Here is a 12,155-nt window from a genome sequence, read left to right as displayed (position 1 = left end):
TGCTCCGCTGCCATCGCGGGCTGCGGCGGGGGCGGTCGGAGCGGGCTCCGCCGCACTGACGGGCACGGAAGGCGGGCGGCGGAGCCGGGGGCGGCAGCTCTTCTGCGGGTACGGGCGCTCTCCCAGTCGGGGACACGCCGAGGGGCGATCCCTCATACCCCTCTTGCTCCTCCGCCGCGGCGCTTGTGCCGGCGGGGAGCCCGGCGGAGCGAGGCAGGAACGCATCGCCGACGCTGAGCTGCCCGGCCGCCTCGGGCGGTGAGCGCCGCGCCCCGCTCCGGTCCCGTTCGGACCCCGAGTGCCGGTTGTCCCCGCTTCTCCCCTGTCTGGGAGCCGCCCGCCGGGCGGTACTGGAGGGCGGGGGGCGCCGGCGGGGACTGGAGCCGCCCCCCGGCGAGGCGGCGGAGCGGCCACACCGCCGCTTTCGGGGGATTCTCCGAGAGGAGCGGGCAGGGCGGCTCCGGGAGGGGGAACCCCCCTCGGCCCGGCTATTCGCGTCCCCGGCGTCGCTCCTCCTCCTGGCGCTGATGTCAGCCGCGGGGAGGGTCGGCTGGCAGCGGCAGAGCGGGGCGCGGGCGGCCGCGGCAGAGCCGAGCCGGAGCCGCCGCCGCCGCCGCCGCCGGGACAGCGCGGGCTCCGCGGCGCCGCCGGCAGCGCAGCCCGCGCCCCCAGGGCCAGCCGGGCCAGCACCGGGCCAGCCCCGCCGGGGGCCGGGCGAGCGTCCAGCGGCGGCGGCTGCCCCGCGGGGGAACCCGGCGCTCCGGTGCCCGCAGCCGCCCGGCGAGGGAAGGGCTGCCGGGCTGCGCTGCGGAGCCGCACCGAGTTCAGAGTCTCTCCGCGCAACTTGGGTTACGCGGCCGGACCTCTGCGGACTGGTGCGGGGCTTCCAGGGCGCGATTGCCTTACCATCGTCTCGCGGCTGCAAAAGCAGATAATTGACTAAACCCAACAGAAATAAAACAAACTCAGGCTACCTAAAAGTTAGGATACCTTTTTTTCCCCACCCCGTTTCTTTTTCAATTTTATTCCCTATGTGGAACTCGTGTGTGATTCGCGCTCGGCACACTGCATGGGAAGAAGCGGCTAGTGCTTTGGATCGAGGATTTGCTGTTGCAAAGCGGTCTAACTTCCATGCAGTGGGGCAGCCTTCACTACTCTAAACGCCTTGATGATGTGCTGAGGAGCCCATGTAGATTGGCATCTTGTGCAGAGAAGGCACTTAAGGTAAGAAAGGGGCTTGGGGAAAAGGGGGATTTTTGTATCCTTTTATGTGATATCTTTTGTCCAGCATCCCCCCCCCCCACACCCCCCCCCCAGACATTGGACGCAGAGCCTTAGCGGTTCATCCAGATCAGTATGGATAGGCTGGAGCCGATCAAGTAAAATGAAAGTCTGCTTCTGTGAAAAGTGCACGGAGCTCACAAGTGATTGCAAAAGCTGTATTTATTTTTAGTCTGGTAGCACAGCACGGTGAGGATGTGTGCTCACGGCGCGGACAGTGAGCAACTCGCCAGCTCAGGAATGAGGAGATCCACGGGCTCAGTCTCCGATGGGCAGTTTGCATTGGCTGCTGCATTTTGTTGAATGTGTACCCCCCGCTACCTCCCTAGAGCATCCCATCAGCCTGTTTGATTTGTTGTTTTTTGCAGATATAGTGCCTACTATTAATGAGATGGGGTGAGGGGTGCGAAAAAAAACCGAAAAAAAACCCATATGGAACATTTTATTGATGTGATCGTAATCCTGTAATGGAGATTGCATTAAATGAGGATTGCATCAAAATGCCAGGCTGCTGTGGGGAGCAGAGAAAGCAAAAACTATGCTGGATTGTAAATGAAGTTCTCTGATTGAAGGATTTTTTTTGAACCATGAAGGGATGTCTGTAAGCTTAAAGTTGCTGTATATGTGGAGTACTGGTTTGGGATGAAAACCAGATGAAGCTGAAATGTGTTTTAATTGACTCAAGCTCTGGATACAGTTAGAATTGGTTAGAGGCATTGCAGTGATGCCCAGTGAATTCTTGGTTTCAGCTATGGAGACCACAGAAAGGCAAGGAGAGAGCAGAACACAGAAAGAGAAGGAGAGAACGTGATCGTGTGGGGAAGGGAAGGATGGTTTGTGACTTTTGCCATTGTGGTACAGATCTTGCAGCCTGCTGGCTACAGGCAGGAACCTTGCAGGCGATGTGGAAGGCAAAGGATTTATCTCTTTACTCTCCCTTTGCAGCCTGGGTGTAGTTGCCTGTAGAGTAGCTGCGAGGTTCATGGCAAGAGGCAAGCAGAGACCTATTTGCCCTTCTCGGACACTGAAGGAAACTGAGGTTGGGAGAGATGCAGTCGCCTCAGCTGATCCTGCCTTTTTGAGCTTGAGTTGATAATACATTTTGAGTAATTGTTGCTGCTTATCTCAATCGGCAGAGGAGGGGAGAAGATGTTCAAGTTTATTGAACCAAAGCAGACCTGAGGACAGTAGATACTATCAGCTCATCCTTGCATTCTTTTTGCGCTCAGTTATATTCTGGCATAGAGAACTGAGCCGCAAAGAGCACCTTCTTCAAACCTCACTGAAAGGAAGCCTAAAGACAACAAAAAGATAAAGTGAAAGATATTGTAACTTTTTGCTTGTCTGCAGTGGAAGTATCATTGCTCTGCCAGATTGCACAGGTCAAAAGAGGTAAGATAAGGAACAAAGTTATTTATTTATTTATTTATTTACTAACATTCCCCCACACACAAACAAAGTTGGCGTGCAGAGAAACATCCCAGAGCGTGGAAGCACCATGGCTGAGCACCTTCTAAGAAGGTGATGTAAACAGCAGAGAAATTAATGTAAGAATCCTCAACAGTCCCTATCTGTAACTGCAAAAGACTTGGTTAAATGCTAATTTACAAACCAACCCTGAATAGCTGGTGTTCTCAGAAGGAATTTGTTTTCCCATTTGTGTACAGAATCCCAGGTAACATCTCCAGAACTCAGTCTCTCTCTTGCTGTGTTTTTGGCGTAATGCTGAGACGGAAACACTTATTTTAAATAAAATTAAGAAAAGCAGTATAAGCATGTTGAATTCCTCTTAAGCATTTTATTTTGGCAAAAGGCAACTTTTCGTGAATTGTAAGAGATAGGTTTAGAATATTCATGGCTTAACTCCAGGGAGCTTAGTGTTAGCTCAGTAGGCAGAAGGTTCTTCCTCCAAAGAAGTATCTGTAAAAGTCATGTTTAAATTTCAAGCCATATTCAGTAGAGACTGTTGGTTTCCACATTTTAAAATCATTTTTTAATGCCTCTTAGGGGAATGATGCTTAATCTGGGCAATAAAGCAAGTATTCCTAGCTTGCTTTTTTAATGGAAAAAGCAAGCAGTGTGCTCCAACTGTACTTCTGTATGTCCAATACTCCAGATTTTACTCTATTTTTTATCAAATAACAGCTGTAGAAGAAATTTTGTCCTTTGAAACCATGGTTATCCATGCAGATCTTGGTGTATATTTTTGCTGCAGGAGAACTCTACTTCATGGCTGCATTGTTCATTCTTGAAGCATTTCTTTAAATGTGAGCCTCACTATCGTTAAAGGATAATTTATATTCAGTGTAGTACTGTCTGCACAGTGGAATTGGTTTTATACATCACAGCCTTTGCAAAAAAAGAGATCAAAGATCTGAACCTGTGGTCCTGTATTGCATTTGTATTCTAGGTGGACTTGAGTAATCTCATAGTGGAGCCATTCACACTCCCAGAGTTAGGAGTATGTCAGCCTTTCCATTAAAACACCCATTTGCTTAGGAATGTAATAGCTGGCTTTAAGGACGGGCTCCAAGCTTAAATTGGAACATTCATACAGTAAAAAGAAAAAACACATATCCCAAACAATCAAGTCTAATAGCATTTGGTACTGCTGAGTTTATAGAAAGCTTAGCAGTAAACAACACCTGTATGAACAATTGAGAGGTTAAAAAGGAAAAAGAAACCAACAAACCTTTCAAACGGCCCTTTTGGATCCAGGTGAATGTTTCTACCTGAATTTTAAAGGACCCTGCGGTTGTTAAACAGTCAATAGGACTTTTCTTAAAGGAGAACAGCACTGCCTGTAAGCAGGAATTAGTCAGATCTCAGTTCAGTTTCATACCCCATCAGAGCTAATGCCTTTGGCACTGATCCAGGTAGTTCTTTGGAGGGTTAAGTTGCAAGAACAATAAACTCCAAACCTTGTATTGTAACCAGTGATTTTTTCCTTTCAATGAGCCAAAGAGAACCGTTCACATTTGAATAGTGCTGATTGTCTGACCCAGGTGTTGGAAGCCTTTGGGGGATGCTGCTGCTAACTCTCACTTGCCAGGTTGTCCACCTGAAACAGCCAGCCCAGTAATCCTGCTTCCCATCAGCTGACTGCCAGCGGGGACAACTAAGAACCCTTTTGTCTAGAGCATCCCAAAGCCTTTTCCTGGAATTACAAATACTTGTGGATCCAGGAGTAGAGTTGCTCATGCTATGTAATGCCAATGTTCAAGGAGCAGGTTCAAGATGCAGCTTCCTGTATTCCAAGTGTTTTGGACTGGATGAAATAAATGAGTATTGTTTGCCATTTACATAAAAAAATCCTTTGGGGAGATTAATATTCTTCTGTCCCAATTACCTCTTTCTGCAAAGAGTTTGCTGAGGAAATTTGTGGCAGTTGCCTTTCTTTTGTGAAGTAGCAGTGACCATATCCGTCTTGGGTCTTTGAAAACTCATCCTCCTTGCAGATACACAGGCGAGTAATACGATGTCAGGAGAAGTTAATGTGAAAATTAAAATACAGATGAAAAACACTGTGGGATTTAGTGGACATAATCTAGTCGTGGTAGTTTTGACAGTAAGTAAGAAACTGTGTCACAATTAAGTATTCTTTTCCTTTGAAGTCTGTTGTCGTTGTGTTTGCTGAAATCCTGTCGGAAATTATTTCTGACACTCTTAGAGAATGTATGATTTTCCATAGGCTATGCAAGATTTAGCCTTCTTGATCCAACATGGTCTGAGCCAAATCTTCCTGCAATCTGAGAAAAAAATTTCTAGTGGAACAGAGCCTTCCATAACTGCTTTTTGTCTTGCATTACGTACATACTTTAACTTCTGCCAGTCCTTCAGGAGTTCTACTTGTTCATGTGGTATTGAAGGCATTGCTGTGAAGCTGTTTTACTTGCAGGGGTGGCAGAACTCAGGCAGTTTAACAGCAAATGCTTTACTAACTTTTCAAGGAAGCTCTTTTTAAATGGGTGTTGTTTTCCTTAATTTAAGTAGCAAAGGGAACCTGAGTAACCAGATCATCAAAGAGCCAAATGCGTTGTTAGAGAGACAGATTAATGTTGAAGTCACTGGAGACTTCCAAATTCAATAGTGAAATTACGAGCAGAGGTGCCCACTCTCTTTAAAAGCCATAGCTAGTGGGTTTAGTGGGGCAGTTCCCTGTGCTCAGAAACTTCTTCTTCGTCTTCCTGCCGAGGGAACATCTTGCCTTGTGTTCTACTTTGATGTGATATGGTTGTTTTGGGGAAGATTTTCTTCCTCCAAGCCGGTCTAGAAATAAGATGTCACTGGTGATGTAGTCTGTTTGCATATCAGTGTTTATCTGTTGCATCCTTAAGGACATAGTTTTATTATAGTTGTAGGAATTTAATTAGTAATTATTTACGCTCAATGCTGTCTACTGAAGTAGCAGGAAATACATGCTAAAGGGGGAAAAATCAAGTTTAAGTTTATAATGCTTATTCACAGCATATTTCATTTAACCAACTGTGCTATCTTGTTAAATAAATAAATGTATATGTATGGAAATCTATGATCTGCTGGATACGTGCTCTCACACGTGGGCACACTGCAGCCACATGCACTCATGTTTCCAGCTGTAGTCCCTGGCACAAGACACAGGCATGCCCACCCCAAGGAAAGTATGAAATGCTTGGGGGATGACTGAACTGCATAAAATGGAGAAGGGAACAGTTATAAAAAAGCCACTGTCTCCCTCCAGCTTGTAACTCAGATTTCATTAGGTCACTTTTTTTTTAAATAATCCTCCTGAGAAAGGAGGTTTCATGACTGTGTTTTATCTCTGGTAATGGAAGTAATCATTTAAACCCGTGTTTAGTCATGTCTGCAGGTTCTGTGATTGCTCTTGTAGTTATAAAAGTGTGTATCTCCCTGTCTCCTGACAGGTGTGGAGCTGTGTGTCCTGACAGGCACACGGTTACCTGGATCATTGGTTTTCCTTGGGTGTGATGGCATTTTTCTCTCTGAAATGGAGCCTAGCTTCAACTGGAAACACCATGTCAAGGTGCAGGTTGGATTCACAAACTGGAAATAGATTTTCCTAGGACCTGTGGGATGTTTCTGATGAAAGACCTAGACTTTTTAAATAGCGAAAGCGAGTGCCGTGGCATTCCCTAAAGAAAAGTGCAGAGGAACTCTAGTGGTTGGAAATTCCATTAAATGGTGACTTATAAAGAACAGTAACATGCATATATAACTCTGAACTCAAATGATTTAGGGCCTCAGTGTAGTAGTTTGTTTAGATTAGGGTTGCTGTCAGTAATTTGTAAATATATGTAGGATACAAGGATGAAACTAAAGCTATCATTAAATGGAGTAATGGCTTCACTATGTCAGCCATTTAATTGACCCTTGGAAAATGTACGTAGCAATGGGTTGTAAATCAAAATCAGGAGTGCGATGCAACACAGTAATAATTTTGAGGATGAAAATTGGAAAAAGAGTACGTAAAATTCATTTTCTGTTCATTTCCCTACCTTGTCTTCAATTGAGGTTTTCCAGAATGAATGGATTCCTGTGAAAGGTTTTGAAATAGTTTCTGGTAATTGGGACTGTCCTCCAGGAGATCAGTTCAGTGCTTGTCAGCTGAGAGTACATCCAGAGATCTCTGTTTAAAATTCATTTTCAGGAGACCTGTAATTTAATGACTTATTAAAGAAAATGTGATATATAAAGTAAATCAAGAATTTTACTCTCCTAGTTTGTTACAGAGGCCTCGTCCTCTGACCAAGGAGCAGGTGAATTGGCAGTTATTACTTCTTTATCTTCTATGATTCCACCAGAAACTTCAGGAAAAAACCCCATACACTTGTACATGTGCTATTGTTTATGGTGTTAGTGAAATCTGAGGAGTGAAAGTTACAGAAGGGTCCTTGGATACTGGAAAATAAGCGTATTTTAATTGTATGTAATCAATCTGGAATAATTATGACTAGAAAAGTAGAGCTATAATGAGATTTTTGGTATTCACATATTCCCCCACCCATGTATAAGCCCATTAAATATATCTAAGAGAACACCATAAAGCACACTTTCTTAGCAAGAGACTCCTTTAAAATCCCTCTTTAAACTGTTACAAAATAGTCGGCCGTCAGTTACAGTTATTTGTTCTTGACAACGTGATCATTCAAATATCAGGTTGTATCTTGCACAGTTTAGATTTATCCACAGAGAGGAAGAAAGACCATTTTCATGAGCAGCGCTGGGAGTACCCTAAAGCAGAATGCAAAGTATGTTTGAGATCAGTTCACAGAACATTAACTTGAGGTGTTTCAAGCTAGAAATGGGGAGAAAAAAGACACTTGGCATATCATTAAAAAAAAGAAAAAAAAAAAAAAAAGGTTGACCACTTTAAAAAAGTCAGAAATCAAAGACTTTACTGCTTTCAAAGAGATGTGTCACTTGTGTCTCTGGTCAGAAACTGTTGTGTGTTGTGTTCTAGCTGAGGAATGAGGTGGGATGTGTTGAACACTGGCAGCCCTGTGAGCAGTGAGCCCTTCTGGCTGTGTCAGTGCTGAGCCATCGGCAGCTCTGAGCAGCCTGAGCTTGTGTGCAGAAGGGAGAGCGTCCCTGGTGCCTAAATACCAGCGACTCTCCGAAGAGTTTTGTGTTTTAATGGAAGCACTTAAAAACTCTGGCTTTCTTCCATCCCTGAAAACAGGGCAAATTGAATTTACTCCTGCTTGCTCTTTCTCACCTTCTAAATTTGACTCCACTGCCTTTGAAATAAGTTTGTTAATTGAAGCTGAAAAGTTGGTGCTTTGATGGTTGAGTTTAGGACCAATTATTTCTTATTTAACATTCTGTGTTTTGTGGCTCATCACATGGTTGAGCATCAACCAGTCTGTCCAGGTAATGCAGTGGAGCCCTCAGCACTGGAAAAAGACACGGTTATATATAGGACAATCACACTAAACAAGAAATATGCAAAAAAAAAGAAGATTCTCTCTACTTTCCGTTAATCTAAACTTAGACAACAAACAGAAGTTAAAACACTGAAGGAAGTTTAAAAACAGGAAAAGAACTGGCTGAAATTTACCTGAATTTATGATGAAAATAATTTACTTTTATTCATAGAATCATAGATTCATTGTAGAATAGTGGGTTAAACCTGAAATCCATTGTATTATCCATTAGGTTGAAGAAAAAGGTAAATGTGCTGGTATTTTTTTTTTTTTTTTGTGCTAGGACAGTCTTTCTGTGATTGTATTGCCTTCCACAGCTCACATTCATTAGAAGGTTCCTGACAATATGAATGGAATTTGGCTGCAATTCCGTGTTTGAGTAGTGCTCTTTGGAATCACTGGGTAGGGTACTTTAAAAACACAAAACAATATCTTAATTAACAAAGTATTATTGCTCTTTGAGGCTGCTTAGCATCATATACTGGGTCAGTTGTCCTGTAACTGCTTCCTTTGGCTATTTCTTTTCTTGCTAACTTAGCAAGATAAGCAGGTTTCAGGTTTTGGTCATTGTTCAACATCAGTCGGAACACATAAAACCGCAGAATGTTTAACTGTTAAGTTTGATGAAAACTTTGTCTGGCTTCATAAAATGGCATTTGCTATGAGTCCCCTTAATGTCAGTGTTTGTACTTTTGTTGTAGCGCACTTAACAAGAAAAGAGGATTTAAAAAGTGATGCCTGAATCAAAAATTGTGCAACATGCCTCTCCAATAAATGTGGAGAGTCTCAGTTCCTTACATGTAATTCATTTTGGCAGGTACAGTACTTCTGAGCTCTATTGTATATTATAAATGCTAAAAAAAAAGCATTGAAAAGAATCATTGGGAAAAGGTTTAGAGTAAGTGATTTAGAAGAGGCTGGCAGATGGTAGTGTGGCTACTGCAGGAATAACTAAATTCTGGAAACCAGTCACTTCAGAGTATTGGATCCATGTCTTGATTTAGTCATTACTGAAGCAGAAATCACTTTGCTGATCTGCTGAACTGCAAGACACTGGTTGATGGAGATACTAATCAACCAACAGAAATTGCTTTCTGAAAAAATTGGGATGCTCCAGTGATTAAAGGGATAACTTGGTCAGGGCAGCTCTTTAACTGCTGCGTAGGTGGTTACATGTACATATGATACTTATGTAAAACCATGGCACTACAAATAGGTCTTTTGGAAACCTCTAAGGGGAAGTGAAGTGGAAATGATGAAATTTCAAGATGCTCTTGGAAACAGCTTCAGTGTGTTACTATGGTAGTAAAATACCTGTTGATGAGCCTCACAAAAGTTAGTTGTGCTCAGATATTTCTTAGTCTGAGGGCTGAGGGAATTAATGTTTTTAACAGACTTTTGTGTAATCCATAAGACCAGTTTTAGGATGACAGCCATCATTTTGGGAGCCACATTTATGGCAGATTTTCCTCCTTTCCTTTTCTTTTAATACTCTGTGACTGATGTTTTTACAACCTCAACCATAACAGTTTTGGAGGGAGAAATGTCAAATCTGTTGTGGGTTGGAAACAGCCATTTTCTTTCCAGCTTTTGAAGGTCCTACTCAGTTTTGTGAAGGACCCTGGAAATGGGAGCCCTATTTGGAGTCCCATATTTCTGTCAAAATGGAGTTTCCTGCTCTGCTTGATAACAGTGTGATTTTAGGCTGAGTTCTACATGCTAATTTGCACTAGATCTTTTGCCAGTTTATGTTTCCTGAATATAAAAACTCTATTCATTGAGTTTCCTAGTGATTCGGAGTGCTGCAAGCACATTAGATAATCTTGGTAGTAAACCAAAAGAAATACTTGAAGCGGATTCTCCTTTTTGCGCACTACAGAAATGTTCACTTAATATACAGAAGTATCCTTGGAAACTTTCAAAGCTTGACCCAAGGCCCTAAGCAGCCTAATGTAATTTAGAAGCTCGAAGCAGGTTTGGCTAGACAGACTCTCTAGAGGTCTTCCAGTCTGAACTTCCCTGTGGTTCTATAAAAAGACATTGACTCCTCTATGTAGGTCACTGCTTTTTGCCTTGTCTCAACTGTGATTTTTTGCTCAAATCCAGGAGCTTGCTCTGTCCTTGCTGTTCTGGTTGTTCGGGTGATGGTGAGGAGAGGGGCAGGACAGGAAGAGAAACCAACTAGTGAGCAGAGGAGAGCTGTTATTTTTGGGCTGGATCTCAGCTATTCCCGTCTCACAATGTGCTGTTTGTTGTAATTCTGGGGGCCTTCTTCAGCCGAGGTTATCGAGACAAGGCTGCCACTTCAACAAGTCATCTCTTCACGTTGTGCAGGGCCCTTCTCAATACAGGTTGAAGCACTGCTTTTGATCTATACAATTCTTTTTAGTTTCCTTTCTCTTTCCGAGGAAACCCTGCTGTTCATTTTTGTTCTTCTTTAAAGGCCAAGTGGAAAGCAGAAGCCTCAGCTTTATTAACAGAGCTGAGGGCAAGAGAACCTGAGACTGATTCTTTTCCCTTAGTCCTACAAAACTTAAGTTAGTTGACATTCAGAGCTGTAAGACAAACTTGTTAATTCAGTTTTTCCTGAGGGTTTTTTGGGGTGGACACATTAGCTTGAGTGTAATTTTGTTTGTATTTGTGAAGAGTGTTCTGCTGATGCTTCATGTTGATGGTTTATTGCTCTTGACTACAAGAGTGACTGGAGGTTGATTGGCAGATTCCCTACAGAAAAATGCAATAAATGCAGTTTCTAGAGAGGGACTTAACAATGTATGACTGTGAGGATACGAGAATAAAATCAGTTTGAGAATAGACAATGATTTTATGGGCAGAAATTTAAGTACTTTAATTAAATATAATAAAAGATCCCTACAAATCAAACCAAGGATCACAAAAATCCTCTGAAAAGGATATTTATGGTTACAGAAATTCTAATTTATTTGTTGTTTTATCATGGAATTATTTGTCAAAACAGGCAGTCAAATAGAAATTGTTCACTGGGAAGCAGTGATGAAGGTGCATGAATGTGAACAAGCATTTAATGATTTTTGTTGTTGTTAAAGCTTCATTTCTGGTAGTTTCACTTACTTCCCATGCTGTCTGTCTAACATGATGTCATTGGTATGTTTTTTTTGTGCATCTAAAAGGATCATAATACTGCCTATGCTAAATTTAGCTGAAATTTAGATTAAAAATTACTTCTGTGGGTTTGTGTTGGTTTATTTGGGCCAATTTTCACTGAAAGCTCAGCAGAATACTGCAAGTATTCATTCAGTATTTTCCATCCTTGATTCTTGCTGTACCATTTTGTTTCTACTGTATCCAAAAGAACATTTTCCTTTAAAAAATACTTAGGTCTTACTAAATATTTCAATAAATGTCTGCTGCATGCAGTTGGTTGGAGAGTTAGCATGGCTGTTCCACAATTATGGACTGTTTCCTTCAGATTCCATTGATGAAAGCTGCTTATCCTAATTATTTGTTTATCTTAATGAACGTGTGGTAAAGGCTGTATTGCATTTGTACCTTTAGACACTCTCAGCCTGATATTTTCAGAACCCTGCAGATGTGGATTTTAAACAAATGAAAAGAGCAGATGGCGTACAGGGAAATCTTTGGTAGGCCAAGAAGCTAAATCAAAGTTTCCCTGAGTTCCAGGAGGTACCTTATGTAGGGACTGCTTTTCCATCACTAGAAAATTTAATAAAGTGTTGATCTACACTATGTTGTAGAATCTCCTAAATATGCAAAATATTCTTTAGGAAAAGCCTGAGCCATAGCAAGAGATCTGCACCATGCACTCTGCTTTTTAGAATGTATTTTAACATGGGGCTTAGGCTTGCTTCGAGACAATCAACCCTGATGGTGCTGAATATAAAAAATGTCAATATAATTAGTCATCTCCAGCAGAAAATATTTTTTGCCATTTTTTCCCTGTGTGGAGGAGGG

At 42.5% G+C, this 12,155-nt stretch overlaps 1 protein-coding gene across 9 annotated transcripts in view; it reads left to right on the top strand.

The window, feature by feature from the left end:
* The first annotated feature begins 801 nt into the window (after positions 1 to 801).
* PCDH11X (protocadherin 11 X-linked) overlaps positions 802 to 12,155 on the top strand; it is a 426,351-nt gene continuing 414,997 nt past the window's right edge. For all 9 annotated transcript variants that reach the window (XM_068204553.1, XM_068204552.1, XM_068204559.1 and 6 more), the window contains exon 1: positions 802 to 1,224. The gene's annotated coding sequence lies outside the window, so the exon portion shown is untranslated. The remainder of the gene's footprint in view (positions 1,225 to 12,155) is intronic.

Source organism: Anomalospiza imberbis, chromosome 14 (genome assembly GCF_031753505.1).
Source record: "Anomalospiza imberbis isolate Cuckoo-Finch-1a 21T00152 chromosome 14, ASM3175350v1, whole genome shotgun sequence".
NCBI classification, from domain to species: Eukaryota; Metazoa; Chordata; class Aves; order Passeriformes; family Viduidae; genus Anomalospiza; species Anomalospiza imberbis.
The sequence above is the reverse complement of the archived record's forward strand: the minus strand, read 5'-3'. Positions and strand labels throughout refer to the sequence as shown.